The following is a 21,814-nucleotide window of genomic DNA, read 5'->3' as shown; positions in this document are numbered from 1 at the left end:
CATGCGGATGCTGGCTCCCCACCCCCAGAGGGTTAAACAAACTTGTTCTTCTTTCTCTTTCCTGAAAAGGAGCCCCCAGGTTGCCAAAGAGAAATGACATTTGTGTAAACACCCATGGAGGCCCTAGTTTCAAGGCAAAACAACAATGAATGAAGGGCGGGGAAAGCACACACAATTATGAGGACACAGGGCCTTCTTCTCCCTCCTTCCCAACAGGTTTTTCCATGCGGGATCCAAACTGAATCCCAACGAGGGTGCTGTCCCCACGGGCCAGAAACCCACTGTATGCACCTCTGCCGGGCAGCACACTTTTCTCCAGGAAAGGAATTTCAAACGTCTCTTTGGTGAGCAGAGATGCTTCCCCAAACCTCGGACAAAAATGCCAGCAGATTTCACAGCAGAAGGAAAGGAGGGAGACCAGGACGCAGGGCAGCAGCCTGGAGGCTGAGTCAACACCCAGGGCACATTTGGGATGAAGTTTCAGAGCAGATGGCACTGCCTGTGAAGCACCTCGGCCCTCCAGCTTTGGTGCCTAGGGTGACGTGCCGGGCTGGCTGTGGGATTTGAGTCTGGGGGTTCTCCCAACTTCTTGGCCGGGCTGGAAAGCCCCTCGGAAGGCACGTCCCCGAGAAGCCGCTTCCTCACCCCTGCTCCTCTGCACGGCGTGACGACGTGGTGGACGCCCTCGCTCCATCCTCCAGCAAAGCACTCGCATTCCAGCCCCCCGCACCGCCACCCCTCCACCGCCCCCCGGCCCGCTCCCAGGAACATCGCCCACATCCCAAACACCTCCCAGGAATCCAGACACGCTGCAGCAGAAACTCCCCAGATCGCAATGCCGGCCGCAAGATCTCTGATTCTGGCATTTCTAGCATCTGTTGAAACTAATCTCCAGCAGGTCCTCGGAGCCGCCTACCCCTAACGGCTGACCATCTGGACGGGACGATTTTAAGAGGCAGCGGTGGCCAATCCGCAGATCTTCCCAGCCCTCCTGGAAGTCAGGGAAGCCCCTTGCGAAAGGGAAATGGGCTCCAAGAAACTCCTGGCCGAGAAGGACTTAACCACTCGGGTAGCTGGCCAAATATTTACAGAGACACGGCTGTGGCACACAAAGCCCTTCTCTTCTGCTCCGCGCCCGAAAATCTGGGCCCCGAGTGAAGACCGAGATCCCACCGTCCCGCTCCTGGGGCCCGGGGGCTGTCCCGCCGGCCGGGGGGCTGGACCCGGGGGCCCCCGGGGAGGCGCCGCTCCCGCCCGGCCCTCGAGGGGGCTGCCGGGCAGCCGGACCACCTGAGGGGCCCCTGCAAGCGGTGCGAGGCTGGAGGGAACAAAGGGAGCGAGGACTCACCCAGCAGCTGAGTCGGGCTGCGCTGGCCGCCTGAGAGCGCGGCCCGCCCACCGGGTCACATGGCTCGGAGCCGAGCAGAGGATCAAAGAGGCTTTGTGGCCGAGGAACAAGGAGCCTCCCAGAGCGCGGGCCCGAGGTAGGGAGGGACCGCGACGGCCTCCCTGCGGAGGGGGCAGGGCGAGGGGCTGCCGAGGGAGGGGGGGCAGGCGGAGAGAAGGGGCGCCCCCGGCAATCACCCCCGCCCTGGGTGCCTAGGAAATGCCAAGGAGCCCAGTTCCCAAGCCTGCCTGAGTCACCCCCAAAGGGAGTGACACGGTCCCCGGGGAAGGAGTCCGGGAAAGAGAGAAAAGGAAAGAGGCTCACCTGGCCAGCCAGCCAGGCTGCCCTGCTTTCCCAGCCCGTGCGTTCAGGGCGATGCCAAGAATCTGACGCTGCCCACGGGCACCCTCTCTCCCCGCCGCCCCGCCCTCGCTCCCTCTTTGCCAGGTGCACCCCCCCACCTGGTCCTGACCCCGAGCAGCTCGGATGACAGGCCGCCCTCCCCAGGAGGTCCAGGCTTCCTGGCAGCTGCGGGTGGGAGCACAGCCAGCCCTGCTGTGCGTGCGGAGGTGGCAATGACCCCGGGAGGGAGAAGAGAGGAGCGGGCAGGGGCTGGGGAGGCAGAGGTGGTGGCCAGCTCACCCAGAGCTCTTTCTTCTTCCTGGAGCCTCGGAGCTCCGACTCCGATCCGGCTCCTGCCTCTCCAGCCCCTCAGGGCCTGGGAATGAGTGACGGAGTCTCCTCCTCTCTCCCCTCCCTGCAAGCCCCTGGGAAGTGCCGAGACCCCCTCAGGGGATGGGCTGGGTGGTCCCCAGAGGAGGGAGCTTGGGATCGACCCTGTTGGGCCTGGGCCTGGACGCTGGGATCTGCCAAATCCAGCCTGTGTCACGACCTCTGACCCCGAGGCAGTGAGTCACTCCCAGGCACAGGTGGGGCTGACTGCGCTCAGGCCGACTCCCACAGGAGGAGAGAGCTGCGGGGGGGCCGGTGTGGGGGTCTTCCTGGGGCAGGGAGTGGTTATTTCAAGTGCACAAGAGCCTGAGTGACACCTGGGAGGTCTGTCTTAGGGCCAGTGACACCAGCCAGTCCATCCTCCTGCCTCCGGGATAAAGACCTCCAGCCCGGCCCTCGTGGGCCAGGCCACACCCAGGGTTTCCCTTCCCAGATGCCCCCGCGTGGTGGGTGGGTAAGGCCCCAGGGCACCCGCCCCACCAGTCACATGGGCAGGCTGACCACGTCCACCACCATGTCCCTCAGCAGCCAGCTCACCCCAGCAGCGGCCACTCCCACCCCTGACAGCCAACTTGCTCCCCAGTGGCCTCTGAGGTCTTGGGGTTTGTCACAAAGGCTTCAGGGGGCTGTGTCCCACACCCTTCCACACCCGCATGTGGAGTGGCCATGGAGAGCTGCTGCCATGGGTCTCCAGGCTCTTGGCCAGAGCCGGGGGAGTGTCCGCGGGAGGGACTGCATGTCCGGAGACCTCTTTTGCATCTCAGTGGGCACCTCAGTGGGCGGGAGGCCGTGGTGGATCCGAGACATGGGCCTCAGAGTCAAAACGAGATGGAGGCCCCTTCACTCGAACTGGTTTTGGCCCACTACTCAACATCTGCTGGCCTGGACCTTCCCCATCTGTAAAATGGGTGTAATCAACTCCAGCTGCAAGAATTAAAGTGAGATGTGTGTCCAGAAACAGGAAGGGCAGCCACTCAAAAAATACAATTCCCTGTCCTCCAAGGAGGTGATTTCCTAGGCAGAGAGTGGGGAAGGCCCAGCCCCCCCGACACCCCTGCCCACTTGGCTGGGCCCTCATCACTGGGCCCTAAAAAGCAGCTCCAGGAACCAGCACAAAGGAGGCCAGGCCAGGTGTCAGGGTAAATTAACACAGAACCTCCGCTCCACGCCTGCCCGGCAGACGCCTTGACCCCCAGCGCTCCCCTTGGAGCCTCCTTCTCATCTCTGGCCTCACTCTGTCCCCCAGCTTTCTGGCCCCAGAATCCACTCCCAGGGCCCACCACCCCTTCCTGGGCGCCAACCAGCTGCTCTCCAAGCCCAGCCCTCGCCCTGCCCGCCGTCTCCCCCAACCCCCAGATCTCTGGCCCAGGAGGCGGCCTGGGTGCTCTGTATACGTGACAAGCTCCTCTCGTACCTTCCCCTCACTTGTCACTGACGGCGGCCCCCAGAGGACAGGAGAGGGAATCCCTGCGCCTGACAAGCCCCCCAGTCCAGGGGCTTTTCCAACACAGCACATCTGCCCCCCCGGAAGCGCTCAGAGCCCACTGCTGCTCAGCACACACTCGGCATCTAGAGAGAGCGACCCGACGCCTGCGCAGCTGCCCGTCCAGTCCTCTGGCGGAAATGGAAGGCCGTCCACAGACGGGCCAGCCACGTACATGATTTTAAAGTTTCTAGGAGCCACAGTAAAAAAGTAAGAAGAAACAGGTGACGTTAATTTTAAAGCATTTTACTTAACCTAAAGAGCTAAAATATTATCAACCCAACATGTAATCGACATAAAAGCTTTTGAGATATTTACATTCTTTTTTCTTTCCGTACCAAAGTCTAGCGAGCATTTTCTACTTACAGCACCTCTCGATTTGGACTGGTCACATTTCAAGTGGTCAGTAGCCACATGTCCTGGACAGCACAGCTCTCGATAGCCTCAATTTCATCCTGAGATGACACCAGATCCTTGGAGGGCCGTTTATCGGGATCATTTTTAGCACCGTGTATGCAGCCACGCGGGGGGTGGTACAGGACACAGAGAAGCATCTACTGTGAGATACTGTTGAGGCCACTGATCCCTACATCACAGTGTCCCCTTTCTGGGAACGTATGGGGACATTACTCTCAGATTCGACCGTCAGAAAGAACAGAGTTTCTCCTAAGCAGTCACTTTGCCAGATGAGCGCTAAGCGTCCGTCAGACGATTCCAAAGATGTCGGTTCCTGCGACTGCCAACCCCCCCCCCCTTCCAGGGTTCCCTCACTTACCTGGCTCACAGGTGCTCAGGCCAGGATGCACCCCTGACTCAAAAGCAGCGGCTCACGAGTGAGCTGGGCTGTTGGAGCTTCCCCGGGAGCGTGGAGCCAGGAACCCTTCCAGACACCCGAGCTACTGCAACTCGTGCTCCTCTGCGCACAGGCATCTAGGCACCGGCCTCCCCGAAGTACCTCAACATGCTTTTTATTGACTTCAAAGTCACACAGAATTACAGTGATTAAAAAACAATCTGTAGGGCTTCCCTGGTGGCGCAGTGGTTGGGAGTCCGCCTGCCGATGCAGGGGACGCGGGTTCGTGCCCCGGTCCGGGAAGATCCCACGTGCCGCGGAGCGGCTGGGCCCGTGAGCCATGGCCGCTGAGCCTGCGCGTCCGGAGCCTGTGGCCCGCAGCGGGAGAGGCCACAGCAGTGAGAGGCCCGCGTACCGCAAAAACAAAAAAACAATCTATAGAGACAGAAAGCGGTGGTTGCCAAGGTGGGGGCAGGCGTTGGCCGGGGAGTGACTGCTTCATGGATATGGAGTTTCCTTTTGAGGTGATGAAAATGTTCTGGAACTCGGTAGTGGTGACGGTTGCACAACAATGTGAATATGTTCACGGTAGATTAAAGAGAAAAGAATTTAACGTGTCCTTTTTTCACTTGAGCCAGTTTCTTCTCCCGTTTTAGACCTTAAAACCAGAAGGGCCCTGAGACAATTCAGGAGCCCTGGGGGATGCTGAATCACGCCCCCTCTTCCTGGAACCTGTGAATGTTACCTTACATGGCAGGATGGACGCTGCAGAGGTGACGAAGGATTGTGAGATGCAGAGATTACCCCGATTATCTGGGTGGGCCCCAAACATAATCACAAGGGTCCTTATGAGAGGAACGCAGAGGGAAAACTGAAGAATATAGAGAAGATAACCGGGTGATGCTGGAGGCAGAGTGGAGTGATGTGGCCACAAGCCAAGCAGTGCAGGCAGCCACCAGCAGCTGGAGGAAGTGAGGACAGACTCTCCCCTGGAGTCTCCAGATGGGACCAGCCCTGCTGACACCTTGACTTAGCCCAGTGACCCTGATTTCAGACTTCTGACCTCCAGGACTGCCAGAGAATAAATCCCATTGTTTCAAGCCACTGAGCGTGTGGTAATTTGTTATAGCAGCCACAGGAAACTCATACAGCCCTGCAGTCTGGAACTCGACCCGTATATGTTAGGATGAAGAAACAAACACTCAGAGCTGGAGGGAACTTGCTCCAGGCCATGCATCCATGAGCGGGACCCTTCCCAGACCCGATGGGGTGTTAAGTCAGGTTTTGGGGGAGGGAGTTGGACTCACCCCCACAAAACTAAGGAAGCTCCCCTTGCTGGGCACCAGCTGATGTGCAGTGGAGAGGGGGGTCCCATGGTGTCCTGGACAAGGATGCTGTGGGCCGTTTCCACCTGCCCATGAGCAGAGCCCACCATCCCCCCTGGGGAACCCCCAACAGAAAGGTCGCCAGGGGCGGCAGCACTGATCAGATGTCCTGCAGCAGGATCCTACTCTGGAAGCCACAGAGGGGTAGTCGGGGCTCCCACCTGCAGCTGGGCCAACTGGGTGAAGAGCACAGCAGCCTCTGCGGGAGTCGCCCGCCCTGCAGGACAGGGGCACCATGTGACGCCCGAGACGTTGCTCTAGCATGCAGCAGCGGCGGAAGGGGAGGAAGTGGTTACACAGCATCCTCCCTCCCTCCCTCCCTCCCTGTCTCATGCACACTCACACTCACGCACACACACATGCACACACATACCGCCCCCCCACCCCAGTTCCCAGGTCCCGAACGTTCCTCCTGCCAAGCCCAAAGCCCGAGCAGCTCAGCCCACCTGCCAGCTCTCTTCCCACCCACCCCGGGCAGACCCCATGGGAGGCAGCAGATGCTTCCTGTCAACTGCCAAGAAAAAGATCCCTCCCTCTCCTCTGTAGGCAGCTCACTGGGCTCCCCCCCCACAGGGGGACAGGGGAAGGGCTGGGCGGGTTGGAAGTGTGGGCCTGGGGGCTGCAGTGGGCAGGAAGCATACTCAGCCACATGCCCCCAGGGGTGGGGGGGTGGGGAGCCCCCTGCCTAGAGGCAGGCAGGCCTCAGAGAGGTGCTGGCACACACACACGAGCCCCGACCGTCCCTGGGGGTAACCCCCAAAACCCCAGAGCGAAGGCCCAGGCATGCATGGGGGAGAGAGGGGCCCTACCGCACAGCTGCTCTCTGCAGCAGAGCAATGCCCGCAGGGGCGAGTTGCCACATTGGGTTGACATCTTTCTTTTTTTCCAGTTCCTTCTCAACTTGACCTAGGAGAACGTTCAGGCTGCCCCTCATCTCAAAAATAAGGCCAGCCCCCTTCCTTTGGCCCAGCTCCCTCCTCCACTGTAGGCTTGCTTTCTTCCTCCCTGAACAATCCAGCCTCTTCACAGTTGGTCTACACGGCGGCTTCCACCCTCCCACCACCCACTCACTTCTTAACCTTTGCTATCTGGCTTCTGCCCATTTCACCATTAAAACCGACCTCTTGAAACAATCCTCATGGCCAGCCTCCAGTTCCTCCGTCCCATCTGACCTCAGAGGCAGCACGTGGCCTGCATTAAGCACCCCTCCTAGAAGGGCACTTCTCCGGGCGACCTTCCTCTCTCGTCTCCCAAGGCAGGGGTTTACACAGCACACGGGGGTCTCCTCTGAGATGCGAGGAGAGGAGAGGCCGGCCTTACTTCCATCACCAGCTTCAGCCACGACACCCAGACTGCCGCCGCCTCTGGCCCTGACCACCTTCCCGCCAGCCACATCTCCAAACATACTGTGTTCTAAGGACCCTATGCCCTTCATCCAGGCCCTGTAGTCTCCCAAACCCCATCTAAAATCCCCTGTTAGAAGTCACCACTTCCAGGAAGCCCTCTGGATGTTTCTCCATCAGATGTGACCACCCCCGCCCCCTTTCGTGTTTCCCACCTCACATCTTGACCCGGAGCACTTGCCTGGCTGACTTACCTCCTCCTGGGTTCCTAGGTAGTGGCCCCATAAATGTTTGTGGAACTCAGCAGCAGGAAGGCCCCATTTCCTCCTTTGTAAGAAGTGCTTCTCCCACCCCCACTGTCAGGCTGCACCTTCCCCTCGCAGGCACCTTTAATACACATTTCTTTTTCCTCTTGAAAAGCTATCATTAAATCAACAATGTGTCAGAAATTATTTGATGATATCTTAACTCTCCTTGGCAGCCAACTCTGTTACTCTGGTGTGAAGGATACTTTGTAGCTGAGCAGTAGCCCCCGGCACATTTCCAACCCCACCACCCCATCCTCCTTCCAGAATTCTGAACACCCAGCAACAAAACAATCAGATCCTGCACTGATTTCAAACAGAAACCAAGGACGTCTATCGCGTCAGGGGTGTCTGACCCTGAAGGCTTTCTCCAGGGTGTCAGGAGGGAGGACCGCCAGGCGGGGGCGCTGCAGGCTGCCATTACGTGTGACACTCTGGACCTCCTTACCCTTCACAGAAATAAGGACCGAAACAAAAGCTTTAGCAGCTAAGATGGTAAATTTTTGAGTCAAACGATACATGGTTTAGTATTTGGAAGGGGGGGACTGAGGTTCTACCGGGGGGTAGGGGATAAGCAAGCAGAAAGGGCAGGGTATTTGCTTGGCCTCTGAAAAGAGGTTCTCAAGCCTGGTGGCACACTACCATTCCAAGGGGAGCTTTTAGGAAATACAGATGCCCGGACCCCACCCCAGTGATTCTGATTTAACTCATCTAGGGGTTGGTAATTTTAAAAAGATTTCTCAGGGGACTCTAATGGGTAGCCTAGGTTGAGAACTACCGTTAGGACTGACAGACACATACACAGCCCTGAGATTTGGTGAGATCTTGACATTTTAGAGCTGGGTGTGCCCAAGAGACACACGGGCGGGGGGAGGGGGGGAGTAAGTGGGATGGGAGTGGGAGGGTCAACAGTTCCCGCAGTGGCGGGGGCGGGGGCCGGGCCAGAGGCGCCCCGGCCAATTCAGTGCGTAAGACTTGGCCTTCTTATTAAGGGTCTCCACACTGCCCACTGCCTGGCTGGCACCTGGAAGAGAACAAGAGAAGGACACCCAGAAAGGGGTCCAGGATACACTACTGCGGCATACGATGTGGGAGAGAAGGCATTCGAGTTCCTTAAATCTTATCTGCCTAAACGCAGAGCCTTCCAGAAGAATACAATTGTCATCAGTCCCCTCCCCTCCTCTATCACAGCAGAGAAGTCTGCATACCACGCCTACCAGATACCCTCACAATACTACCCTATATCCATCTCTCCTCCTAAGGGCCCATTTATCTTTCCAGAGTCCTTTGTTTTCCAGTAAGTGCTCTTCTCCCCCTCCCCTTCCCCTACTAAGAAGGTATGTATATAAGCCCCAAATTCTAACGCCCCTTTGAGTCACAGTTTTCTGTGAACTCCCTTATGTACATGCTTAAGTCTGTCGTTCCTCTTGCTAACGTGGCTCTTGTCAGTTTAATCTGCAGACCCCCAATGACTGAATCTAAGAGGGTAGAGGAAAAGTTTTCCTTCCCCAACATTTACCCAAAAAAACCCTCTTCACTGCAGACCGGCACCTTCCCCACCCCCAGCCAGCACTTTAGACCCGTTTCTCAAAGTCTGTTAAAGCAGGACAGCCTGCTCTGCAGGGTGCTCCCATCCCAAAAGGTTTCCGCAGTCAAACAGACTTGGCAATTGCTACCCTCTACAGTCATTCTTTTGGATATTTACAAATACATTTCAATATATTTTTGAACTAAATTCTACAATGTGAGTTTTTTAAAAGTTCAAAGTCTTTAACTATTTCCCAAACTCACTGGACTGTGGAACCCCCTTTGCCTCTCTAATGCGTATTAATGAGCCCGAAGAGAACACAGTTTGGGAAACCCTGGTTTAGACTTAAAAGCCCATCAGCTCTCTGCTCTTGCTCTAGGCCAGACATCGGACCAATCCAGCCTCTCTGGACACAGGTTAGGGAGGGGTGGGAGTGGAGAACATGAGTCCCAAAGAGGGGGAGGGTGGTAGCTTACCTGGGGCAGCCACAGGTCTTGGAATAAGATTTTTAAGTCCAAATTCCTAAATCACCAGGGGACACAAGAATGGTCGGAGCAGCATGGTTTGTAAAGGCAAAAAAATATGAAAACAACCCAGATGTCCACCAAGGGGAGCACAGAAAGCTATAGTGTATCTGCCCGCTGACTACCATTTGGCAGAGAAAACGCACAGGCCAGAACTGCAGGCACTGGTGCAGATGACCTCAACTCACACATAGAGTAAGCGTCAGAAGGCTACTTACAGAACATGCTCCTGGTTACGTCGTTTTGCAACGTGTAAAACAATGGCATACGTCACTGAGAGAAACAGAGGCGCGTAGTAAAAGTTCTAAAGTCAACATGGGAACGATAAATAGATAAATACGGACGCAGGTCGTGTTTGGTGAGAGGAAGGAAACAGGACTGTCAAATGTTTGCTTCTCAGGCTAGACAGAGGCACCCAGGCGGTCACTGAGACAGTGCCTGTGTTTTTTAAATGCAAGCAATCTTCGCAGGCACTGGGGAATCAAAGCCCTGAGCTTACCCGTGACTTAACTGGCCAGGTGGCCCCGGAGACAAGGCGCCACCTCCCTGAGCCTCCATTTACCCAACTGAGACCGAGGGCAATGAACCCACCTGCTAGTTGGCTGCTCGCGAGGAGGGTGGCTCAAACTTCCTGCCCTCCCTTGTGGGGTTTTGGGGAGGGTGGTTTGAACTAACCATGTCAAAGTGCTTTGAAAAAGTCAAAGTCAAAGGGCTTTGAAAACCACACGAAGCTTCTAACCAAGGGGAGCGGGCGACTCCAGGCCCGTCTTCATGACCTGGCAGAAAATGCCCCAGCCGAGGAAGCCTTGTTTTTCCCTCGGGGCGGAGGCTTGGGTGTCAGACGTGAGGGCTGAGGGCTTTTGCAGCTGCTTAGGGCGTATGATATGAGGTTTTGTGAGCCCCAGACCCACTTTTAACTGGGGTGCCTGAAACCCCTCTTCCCTTCGGCAAAGACCCTGGGGCAGGTACAACCGCCCCTCATGGGAAACTAAGCAGCTTGTTTAATTGGGAATTGGGCCCAAACCAGCCCAGCCCAGCTCTTTCCTCTCCTTTCTCTCCTCCCAGAACTGGCAGCTCAGGAAATTCAAGGCTGTGAAACAGCGGGCACATGACCTCCGGCTGTTTACTCAGACAGGGGACACTGACCCTTCCCAGCTGGCTCCACAAACCTGGGCATCCCCTTGTGCCAGACCCTCCCTGCCCAGGGGCCAGCAGTCCCATTTACGAGCACTCCAGGGCCTGCAGTCCAAGCCACCCAAGTTCCCATTTTATCCAGGAAAGCCAGGCTTAGAGGTCAGAAGGATGGGTGTTCAAATCTGACTCCACCACCTATCAGCTGAGTGACTTTAGGTAAATTTCTTTATCTCTTGCGAGTGATTTTTCACATCTGTCGAAGGGGGGAAGGGGTTCTTCCCTCACCAGAATTCAAGGAAGATGAAAAGGAAAGAGACGGCACTGAGCCATCTAAGCCCAGTACAGATGGTACAGACTGGCGCTGAGCCTGGCACCCAAGCAGACGCCCCACAAAGATGCCTCCCTGCCTCTTCTTGGTACCTCCACAGGCGTGGGAGCAGGGAAGACAGCCTGCAGGAACGCAGAGTCTGCCAGCTCCCCGGCGGAAGCACAGAGAAGAATCAGCAGAGACTGCTGATGGACATGAAGAGTTTGGATTACCGATGAGTTTCATGTAACTGTGCTTTCAAAACCTTAATGGTGGATCCAAAAGATCTTCTGGGAAATTTCTCTTTTAAAAGTACATTAAAAAAAAAAAGGAACAAATCCTGCAAACATAAGATTCAGTGAAAGAAGCCAAAAATAAAAGTATACTGGGGCTTCCCTGGTGGCGCAGTGGTTGAGAGTCCGCCTGCCGATGCAGGGGACACGGGTTCGTGCCCCGGTCCGGGAAGATCCCACATGCCGCGGAGCGGCTGGGCCCGTGAGCCATGGCCGCTGAGCCTGCACTCCGCAACGGGAGAGGCCACAACAGTGAGAGGCCCGCGTACCGCAAAAAAAAAAAAAAAAGTATATACTGTATGGTAACATTTAGATAAAGTTCAGAACCAGGCAAAACTTTCACTGGTGATGGAACATTTCTGTCTCCCGATTGTGGCGGTGATTGCATGAACCTACGTATGTGATAGCATTTCAAAGAACCATACACCCCAAAAGAGGGGGGGGGGCGCTGCCTGTAAAACCGGTGGAAACTGAGTACCGTGTGTAGCTGAGTTAACATTCTTGTACCACCGTCAGCTTCCTGGTTTTGACACGTACTGTGATATGTCATTAGGGGAGAAGCTGAAAAGGGTACACAGGAACCCTCTCCTATGGCTTTTGCAGTTTCTGGTGAGTCTAAGATTATTTCAAAATAAAAAAATATGTGTTTAAGTACACTCAAGGGAGCTCCCGGCTAGTTGCTCAAGGGGCTGCTGCCTGATTCATGAATCACACAATAAAACCGCTTCGATCTTTCACACCCACAAAAGCATACTCAAAATGTGAAATGCCACACATATTTTATCATGATGTACCAGTTAGAAATGGGAATTGGATGATTTCACAACCTAACTGTTCATTCCTTCATCCCATGCACACGTGGAGTGCGTGCAGGCATCTCGTCAGGTATGGGGATGGGGCTGAGCCTCACAGACAGAGGCCCTGCCCACTCAGATCCTGGCCTCAGGGAGAAGACACAGAGCAAGGAATCTGGCAACAATTACCAAGGGCCAGCGGCGCCTGAGAACACTGCGCTAAGGCTGTTCTTAGAGAATCCGAAAAGAGGCCCCTCCGCTGTGGGAAAGCAGACCTTCCAGGCTGAGGGACCTGCAGGCAAAGGCCTGGCAGCAAAGCCTCGGGGGAACCTCAGGGAAGCCGTTCAGGAAGCCAGGGGAGGTGTGAGCTGCAGAGGGGCAAGTGATGAGGCTATAAAGCTATCACTAAGTGTCATCTGGGCTGTTTGTCCAGACCCCAGGATAGGATGATCACAGCGGTCAGGGGGAAGAGATTTGCTCACCTGGGCCCTAAGCAGCTCAGAAAATGACTATTTCATGGCCAGAGACAGGAGCCTAACTCTTGTAAGCTGCTGGCCACGGGTGCTGATGAGGAAAGGCGGGGCTTGCAATCGGGCGGCACCTGCAGAGGAAGCCTCCACCCCAGGCAGGACACCTGGTACTTCCCCACGTGTTATCTCAGGCCACGGCCTCCAAGCTTGGGCAACCTCTGGTCCCCGGGGCTCCCAGGCTGCCAAGGCAGGGGCACCTGGAAGATGCTGCAGCAGCTGTTCCTCCAGCTGCCCGCACCGCCCCCCCAAGGCCAATCTGCTTTTCTCCCTGGCAGTCCACACCCGCCAACCTTCCACCACCGCCAGGCACGCCCTGGCCACGCAGGCTCACTTCTCTGGGCCTCAGTTTCCTCACTTGCAAATCAAGCAGATGAACCCTGGGGTCTCCTGCAGCTAAAGAATGCTAAGTCTGGGGGGCGGGAAAAAGCCACAGAAAGGAGGCAGGTGCACAAGCCCACACCCTTGCCCTTCATCTGTATAAAAGGGAAACAGTTTCACAACTGGTTTCTTTCCTGCCCTGCCTGGGGGAGCATCCTGTGCACTCCAGGGCTGGGAGCGTCTAGGGGAACCCAGAATCTCCCAGGGCTCAGGATACAGAGGGAATTCCTCCTGAATCCTTCCAGAAGAGGATCACCGCTTCCTAACTGTATCCGCTTCACGCTGCCGCTACAACACATCACCACAGCGTGGTAACTCAGAACACAGGTTCCTCATCTTACAGATCTGGGCGTCGGAAGTCCAACACAGGTTCACCGAGTTGAAACCAAACGCTGGTTCCCTCTGGAGGCTCCAGGGAAGAATCTGTCTCCCTGCCTGTTCCAGCTCCTAGAGGCCGCTGCACTCCTTAGCTCCTGGTCCTCCCAGCATCTTCACAGCCGGCGTGGCCAGTGGAATCTCTCCCACACCCCATCACTGATGCGGACTCGCTTCCCTCCTCCCTCCACTTCTAAGGACCCTTGGGATTACACTGGGTCTGTGTGGATTAGCTAGGATAATCTTTCTAGATTATCCTGGATAATCTCCCTATTTTAAGGCCAGCTGAGCAGCAGCCTTGATTCCCCTTTGCCTTGTGACCAGACATTGTCACACGTTCTGGGGATTAGGACACGGGCATCTTTAGGAATCATCATTCTGCCGACCCCACTAACCCAGGTCCTGAAAGGAGACGAAGGGGAGGATGCCCAGCAGGCTGCCTGCTTGTGTTCAAATCCCGGCCCCACCACTTAGTAGCTGAGGGACCCAGTTATGCACATCTGTAAAATGGGATAATGTACCTAAGAGGGGCCGGGGGCTGCAGAAGGTCCTCCCCAGAAATTCCATCCTCAGCTCGTGACCAATGATTCTTCCAGGACAATGCTGGGGTTCACCTGGGCTCTCCCAGCGTGGTGCCTGGCCGCCCCAGAAGGGTGACAGGCCACGGCCACAGCGATGGTGGCAGCCGGCTTGTCCGCGGTCTCCTCCCTCACCAGAACCACTGGAAGCTAGTGCAGTCCGCCTGCCTCGCTGGCTCCCTGGATGCCAAGCTCCTCCCACCTCACTGTGGCACCCTCTCGAGCACAGAGAGCCCCCTTCCACCCCCGGAGATAACTGGTCACAGTAAGACAGCCTCATGTCCAGCGAGATGAATCTGGAATCCCCGAGCCCAGGCCACTCCGGCTTTGTGGCAGAGAGGTCCCGGGGGTGTGGGGTGCGGGATGTGGGCGAGGCGTCAGTGCTCTGCTCCCGGGAACCAGGCCACTGGTTCCTGACAGCCCGAACCACAGGCCTCACTTCTCTCCCAGGGGTCTTACTTTCCAACCACTGCTGCATCAGGCATCCACGCTGGACAGGCCGAGGGGCCCCAAACCACAGCATCACAGTAGGTGCCACACGGGGAGGCATAGAGAGAGAGAGAGAGAGAGGGGTGCTGGGCTGTGTGGCCTTGGGGAAGTCACTCTGCCTCTCTGGGCCTCTCATTTCCTCCTCCATAAACTGCGGGATCGGGGCCAGGGGAATCCCATGAATTGCCTCCTGCATCCAGAGGACAGAGAACAGCTCACCAGCCCCTTCCAGCTTTGGTCTGGAAGACAAAGCTTCCAGAGCCCAGTGGCACCCCCCCCCCCCCACGTAGTGGCCCCCTGGCCTTTCCCCTGGTGTCCTCCCAACACCAGGACAGTCAGCCCTCCCTGCAGGGGCATCAGCTGCCTGCAGTTCCTCCCAGGACCTGGCCTGGCTGCCGGGAAGTGGCTTTTGCCCACGCCCGCCCCAGCCTCCATAGAGAAAGGCCAGTTCTGCCAAACAGGAGGCGGTAGGTGGCAGGGGCCAAAGGGGCCAAGCCATTCTCTTCCGCAGGGGCAGGAGGGAAGTGGAGGAAAGCAGGCACGTGATTCCAGCCTGCGGTTCTCAGGGGAAGGGCGAGCCGCAGCAAAGGGAAGCAGGGGCCCCGGAGCTCAGTTGTGGGGGAAGGGAAGGGACTCTGGCCTCACCCCCCACCCCCACCCCCTGGCTCCCACCCAGGGCCTCCGACTCCTGCAGGACGCTGCCCCCATCCTATCTCAGGGGAGAAAGTGAGGCTCTCTGCGTTGCCAAATTCCAGTAATGAATCCCACATTCGTTCCTCTTTGCTTATTGGAAACCCTCCCTCCGCCTTCTGGGTTCGCTCTGAACAGCTGGTCTGCAGAAGTCGGTGGAACTGAATATGCAGGGTGGCTGGAGGTGCCTGAGCAGAGGAGCTAGCTCTCCCCGCATCCCCCGCCCACCCCTTCCTCTGAAGAGGAGGCCTCGCGGTTCCTGCCCTTTTCCTGGGAAAGCTGGAGAGGGATCCATTGTTAACTCTTTCACTTCCCACGGGCATCCTCCCCATAGAGGCCAGCAGGGCAGGAAGGCAGCCAGGGCCGGTGGGAGCGTGGACGGCAGAGGCCGCCACCCTTCCCCGACGCCCCAGGCACGAAAGCGCACGCGGTCAGGGCTCAGAGGACACACGCTCTGTGGGGAAAGGGCTTTTCTGCTCTTGCCCTGCACAAGGTAGGCAGGGCACGGATTCTGCAGGTGGAAGAAAGGAAGCGCCAAGAGGTCGGCGCCTCACCGATTACACAAAGGCAGGGCTCAGACACCCACGGAGCTGCCTGCAAACGTGTGCTGCTCTCAGGCACACACGCAGCAAATGCAAGAGGTGAAGAGCCGTGAGACGCAAAGGCACCCGCAGAACTGTAACAGTTCATTAGCGCGAAGGCGTCCGTCTCCCCCCAGCTGCCCCATCGATCCGGTATTAATGTCCTTCTGGAACGACATGTGGGAGACTGGGCTGTGCAGACCAGCCACTGCTGTCACCTCTGGCCCCACCCCAAGGATGGGTGGGCCATCCAAAGAGGCACCGGCTCAAGAAAGGCTGCAGCATCAGGGCCTGGGAGACGGGACTCCACCTCTGCCACTAACCCGCTGTGTGACCCTGGCCACGTCACCAGCCCCCTCTCTGAGCCTCAGAGACAAGAGGGAGTGAAACCAGAGGTCTGAGGAGGTTTAGGGCCTCTGGAGTCAGGCTTGCTGAATTCCAAGCCTCCTCTGTCACACCCACCAGCTGTGTGGCCTTGGGCATGTTGTTTAACCTGTCTGCACCCTGGGTTCCTCATCTGTGAAATGGGAACAATGACAGAATGGACTTCACAGGGCCGATAAGAGGATTAAATGAGGTACTGTACTTACTCCAGGTAAAGAGCCCTGCGACCGTGCAGGTTCCACAGGCAGCCCTGGTTACTGACCACGGCTGTCCCGGCCATCAGGGATCCTGTCCGGCCTTGGCAACCTGAAGCCCTGGAGAATGGAGGCGGAGCATCCCTGGTCCTCTGCTGCCCTCCTGTCTTCTAGGCCCTCTGCTGACGGCGGCCACAGCTGGAGCCCAGCCGTGGTTCCCAGTGACCCGCCACCCTCCTGCATTAGCCGTCACAGAGGCCCCAAGCCCGCCAGGTCTAGAGCAAACCATCCCTCCTCGCCCTCATCAAACCCACGCCTTACACTCCCTCCTCCCAACGAGTCTTTACTTCATGTGTGTGTGTGATGGGAGGTTGGCGCGGGAGACACAGGGCTGCCTCGGGCTTGAGGCTGCCACAGTAAGCCAGGGCGGCACGGAGATGCCCGCGGCCGTGGAGGGTCTCCCCGCGGGCCGATGGGGCCCTGCCACCCCTGCCCGCCACACCGCTCCCTCTATGCATGTTCCCTGTCCCCTCTGCCCCTCCCTCCAGCGACGCTCCCAGCATCCCTGCCGGGAGGACACAGTGAATATGGCCCAGGCAGGGGAAGTGCGGGGGAGCCCCGAGCACACGGCTAACGGGCTGGAGCCCAGAGCCCGAGCTGGTCCTGCCACCACGCTGCGTGGCCCTGTTCTAGGGAAGCTCCTATAGGAAGCAGGCCAAAGAGGAACAGCCCGGATCAAGGGGGAAGGGGCCCGCCTCTCCCAGCGAGCACGGGCGGCTCGGCCTGCAGACACCAAGCCAAAGGCCCTTAAACAAGAGGGAAAAGCGAGAAACACACGCAGATGGGCTGCAGCTTAGTGTTTCTCCTGCCCCACACGCACACACACACGCGCGCACGCGGGCACACACGCACAGTCTGGTTTTTAAGCCCAGAAGATGAGGGCTGTGCGCTGGGGAAGCCCCGCCCCGCTGGTCGGGGAGGTACCACACGAGCTCCGCTCTGGCCGTCCACGGAGCAGGGGGGCGGAAGGCCCTAATCGGTACCATACGCTTGTGCAGGGAGCAGGAGGGGGGCAGGGAAGGAAGCCGACAGGCACACGAAGGGCCCAGGGAGGGCAGGCGGGGGGCCGGAAAGAGCGGGGTGCCCACCCCGCAGGGAAGGGGGTGCAGAGGGGCAGCCCGCCCCCTTCGTCTGCCGATCTGTCCCAGCGTTTCATTAGCTACAGCCTGTCGCTGGGACAGCTGGATTCCGCTCAGAGGTCAGGCTCCAGCCCGAGCCAACCCTCTCGCCCCAGAACGCCAGCCGGTCGGTGCCGTGAGCCACAGCTGCTGCTTCCGGCGTGGCCGGCCGGCCCCCGTTTCAGCCTGGGGTGGCAGATGGGGCCTGGCTCATCCGCTTGTGGTGGCTGTGCACGCCTGGCCAGGAAGGACCGGTCGTGATGGCACTGTCTCTACTCGGACCCCAGCTAGTCAAAGGGCCTTGTCCCTCCTTGCTCCCTCTGCCGAGGGACAGCGGCCACAGAGGACACGCGGTCCCTCCCTCCTCCGGCCCCGCTCTGCCCGGCCGACCTTAATTTGGTTCAGGGGTTCACTCTCCTCCTTGAGCTGCCCGGAAACACTGCATGCTTCGGGGCAGGAGCCATCAGGTTGGGGCTCAGCCTGTGCCCAGGGGCTAAGGGAGGGCACCCGGGGGCTTGGGGGAAAGGTTTCCCGGCTTGCGGACGAGGCCCACAGGAAGGGGGCTCGAGTTCCTCTGAATGCGGCCGTGTTGGCAAATGATGCAGCGTCTGTGACCGTGGGGGCCAGCCGGGAACAAAGCCACAGCCGAGGATGGCCGAACGCAGGGGCCTCCATAGCATTCTCAGGCTGCCCAGGCTCCGGACTTCTCATTTTGTGCAGCAGCAAATTCTCCTTGGAGCTCAGGCCATTCTGAGTTGGGGTTTCTATTACTCGAAAGCCTCCTGTCATAGCAGCTGAGCGCACAGCAGGCCAGAGCAGCGAGGGAGGAAAGGCCCTGGCCATCAGAGCAGGAGATGACCAGGCTCCTGCAAAGGGCCGTCCAGGCACACCGCCACCAGCCCCCACTGCCCCCTGCTCAAGCGGAGGAGGACAGAAGTTTCTGGGAGGAGGGACTCCAGGGGAGCCAGCCTCCCTCTCGAGAACAGTGACTGTGCTCTGGGCCGCGGCTCCCAAGTCAGTAACTGTTCCTGCAGCCGCTGAGTGCCCCCCATGATGGCTTCCAGAAACAGCATTCCATCCACAGCTGTCAGTGTCCGGAGATCCAAGAATATTCTCAGAACAGCAGCTATGACCAAAGCTAACACGGAGTGAGCGCTCGCTAAGTGCAGGCCCTGTTCCCAGAGCCTCACACGCAGCCCCCTTAGGTCCTCAGGGCAGCCTCATTCAAGCCTCCCTATGGCTCTCCTCCTTTAACAGATTTCGAAACGGGCACAGAGGAGCTAAGCAACTTGCCCCAGGTCACACAGCAAGAAGGGATAGAGCTGGCTCCCTCCAGAGCTGGCCCCCTTGCCTGCTAGCTTTCCAGTGTCCCCCTTGAGGAGGGGGCAGTGGGCAGCCTGTTGGGCCAGTCTCCAAGATCATCACATTCCCATTCAGAAACCCTGGGGTCAGGGAGTAGGGCATCATCCTCAGCTCCAGGCCTGACACAGAGGAGGGCTCAGCAGGTGAATGAATGAATGAACCAACGAATGAGAGCCTGACCACGGAGGAGAGAAACAGGGATACAGACAGAACACAGTGAAAGAACCATTTACCACAATGGCGGCGGTGATGCCAGGCCCGCCCTAAGTCCTTTGCGTGCATGAGCAAGCCTGTTTCTCACACCGTCTCTTGAGCGGGCGTCTCTATTCGCCCATTTTACAGAGGGAAACAAAGTATGTTGGCCAAGGTCATGCTGCCAGGAAAGGTCATGGCCCAGACACTGGCCACACTCTCACTCACACCCCTATTTTATTCCAGATAACCCCCTGGAATAAAAAGTGGAAGCATGTAAGCAACCCCTCCCTGCCCACCACCCTGGGCTGGGGTCCACCCGCTGCCAAAACTCCTCAGCCTGTTTCCAAGTCCCACCAGCCACGAGCTGGTTCTTCAACTGTCCATTCCCTCCTAGGGCAATTTATCCCCATCCCTTTATGAGGCAAGGCTTGGGCCAAGAGTGAGGAAAATCTCCCAGTGAGGGGCAGTCTTGTCAGTGGCAGGGAGAAGTGTCAGATCCCACTTTTGTTCTTTAAAAAAAAAAAAAAAAATCATTTGTATTAAGTATATGTGTAGGGAAAAGACTGGAAGAAAACCCCAAAACGTGAACAGTGCTTATTTCTGTAGAATGCAGTTATAACCGATTGTCTTATTTATGGCTTTCTAAGTAAATTATTTTTGTCGTAAGGAGGCATAATTTTTAAAATCGCAACAAAATTGTTTTTCAACCAGGAAGACAGATGCTTCTTAGCTTCTCAGAAGTGCTAACACCTGCCCCCTGTATCACCTAGACAAGTGGATGGAACAGTCTAAGGATCTGTCAGCCAGGCACTGGGCTGGGTCTTCCCCGGGGGGCTCCGAGGGGCCTGAACCCTCCTCCATGTGCAGAGCTGGGTCCCAGCTCTGCCGGCCCTGCCATGAGGTTACTTCCGCTGGGTTGCAGGGAGGATATGGGTTCAACCAGAGTTTGTGTCAACACAGCTCTGCTTTGCCCACAGCCTGGTGGGCGCCCCCCCACACTCCACCCGGCATGACAACCCCGGGAGAAATGTTAGCAGGGAGGGAAGACACTGTGGGTGTGATGCGAGAGACTTTGCAGGGACAGATCTGTAAAAACTCCACTGTGCCCAGTCCTCTAGGAGGACTTGAGGCCTCCACTGCCCCCTACTGACCAGCCGAGGCTCGGAGAGGAAGCTGGAGGTGGAGTGCCCTGTGAGACCACAGCTGGGGGGACGGTGGTACCACCGGGGGAGGGAGTGGCGCTGGGGGCGCTGGGAGGGCAGCTTCTTACCTGGACCAGCTCCTGTCTCCAAAAAAGTCACTGTCCCTCTCTCTCTCGCCACGAAATGAGGCTGCCTGGGGTGGTACACCGACTTCCCGGGTGAGAAAGCCCGGCTCTGCCTGGGCAGTGCACCCCACGGCCAAGCCCTCCAGAGCAGGCTCCCAGGGTCTGCTGTTGCCGCGGAAGAGGATGTGGGGCATCGACAGAGCCCAGAAGCGCCCACGCTCAAGCCGGTCCCCGGGCTGTGCCGGGAAAGGATTTGACAGCGGTGAGTGGTGGGGGGATGGGATGGGGTAGTCACAGTTCTGCAGCAGGCGAGAAAGCAGGCAAGGAGAGCTCCTGTCCACTGTCCTAGAGACCCTCACGGCTCCAGGCTGGCCCGGACCACCCTGATGGGCCAGGCTCCTGCAAGGCACGTACAAGCTACGAGCCTCAGTGGGAAGGCAGGCCGCAGCCAGCACATTCAGACCCTCCATTCGCCCTGCGCGGGGACAGTCAGGCACAGCGACAGCCCTGGGTGGGCCCCGTGATGTCGCAGCCTCACTCCTCCTGAACAACGGGGGAACGAACGGTGCTCATGTCACGGGACGAAGCCCAGCTCACAGGTGAGTGGTCCTGGCCCCACGAGCAGCTGGCACACCAAGACCGCCCACGACTCTGGAGGCGAACCCCAAAACGGCAGCACAGAGTGGGTCCCAGAAGCCTGCCCCCAATCTGCCCCCGCCCGCCGTGTGGCCACTGCACGCCCCTCCCCCTCTGGACCTGCGTTCCCATCAGCTCTCAGGATCTCTGCATGGCTTCCGCCCTCCCTGCTTAGAATGCCAACCAAACCCTGCCGAGCCTCCCTCGCCAGCTCCCTCCCTCACCAGCCCCTGTCTCCAGCCTTTTATTCCCCAAACCGTTCCTCCTCCAGGAAAGAGACTGTCCCCAGACATTTCCCTTAAGAAGCCACCCTTTTCTGATCACAGAAAACTGAAACGCAGCTTCCAGCCTTCCTGGCCCCTCCAAGAGGACAGACATCACCTGGGTGCTCAAAGCCCAGAGCAGCCCATCCACATCAAGGTGCCACGGCCTTTTCTGAGGTCCCCTCGGATTCTCTGCCACTACCCCAACGATGCAATCATCGCGCAGCTCCTCCACCAACGGAGCCACGGCCGCCCAGGCATCCGGCAACTTCCACACACAGCCCATGCCGGTGCCAGCCCAGCGCTCCGCCGGGCGGCTGCGGGAGCCAGTGGGCAGCCCAGGCACGGTCCGTGAGTGCTGGCGGCAGCGGCAGAGACAGCGAGCCTTCCACATGTGCCCACTGGCCCGATCAGGCCGCGGGTGCACACAGCTAACAGCCACCAACCCACACGCTCAGCCCTGGGAAGCAGGCTCACGGAGCGGGAGGCCTTGCCAGGACGCACCCATGAAACGTGGCCGATTATGTCAATGGTGGCAACACTTAGCATTTATCATACGCTGCCTGTATGCCCAGGGCTGCGCCACGGCCACCTCTTACATTATCCCATTAAATCCCCACATGTGTCCCCCCCACATCTGCAAACGATGAGATGAACTCGGAGTAAACAACCAGCCTGAAAGAGTCAGTAGAACCAGAATCTGAAC

At 58.0% G+C, this 21,814-nt stretch overlaps 1 protein-coding gene across 5 annotated transcripts in view; it reads right to left on the bottom strand.

The window, feature by feature from the left end:
• SEPTIN9 (septin 9) overlaps positions 1-21,814 on the bottom strand; it is a 164,815-nt gene that overhangs the window by 38,243 nt on the left and 104,758 nt on the right. The window contains exon 1 of one of the 5 annotated variants that reach the window (XM_059997174.2): positions 20,213-20,314. The exons of 2 other annotated variants lie outside the window; for them this stretch is intronic. The gene's annotated coding sequence lies outside the window, so the exon portion shown is untranslated. Of the gene's footprint in view, positions 1-1,348; positions 1,482-1,711; positions 1,752-20,212; positions 20,315-21,814 lie in introns of those variants that run through there. 2 more of the 5 variants (XM_059997173.1, XM_059997172.1) reach the window with 2 other exon arrangements.

The sequence above is a fragment of the Delphinus delphis genome, chromosome 19 (assembly GCF_949987515.2).
Source record: "Delphinus delphis chromosome 19, mDelDel1.2, whole genome shotgun sequence".
Taxonomy (NCBI): Eukaryota; Metazoa; Chordata; class Mammalia; order Artiodactyla; family Delphinidae; genus Delphinus; species Delphinus delphis.
The sequence above is the reverse complement of the archived record's forward strand: the minus strand, read 5'-3'. Positions and strand labels throughout refer to the sequence as shown.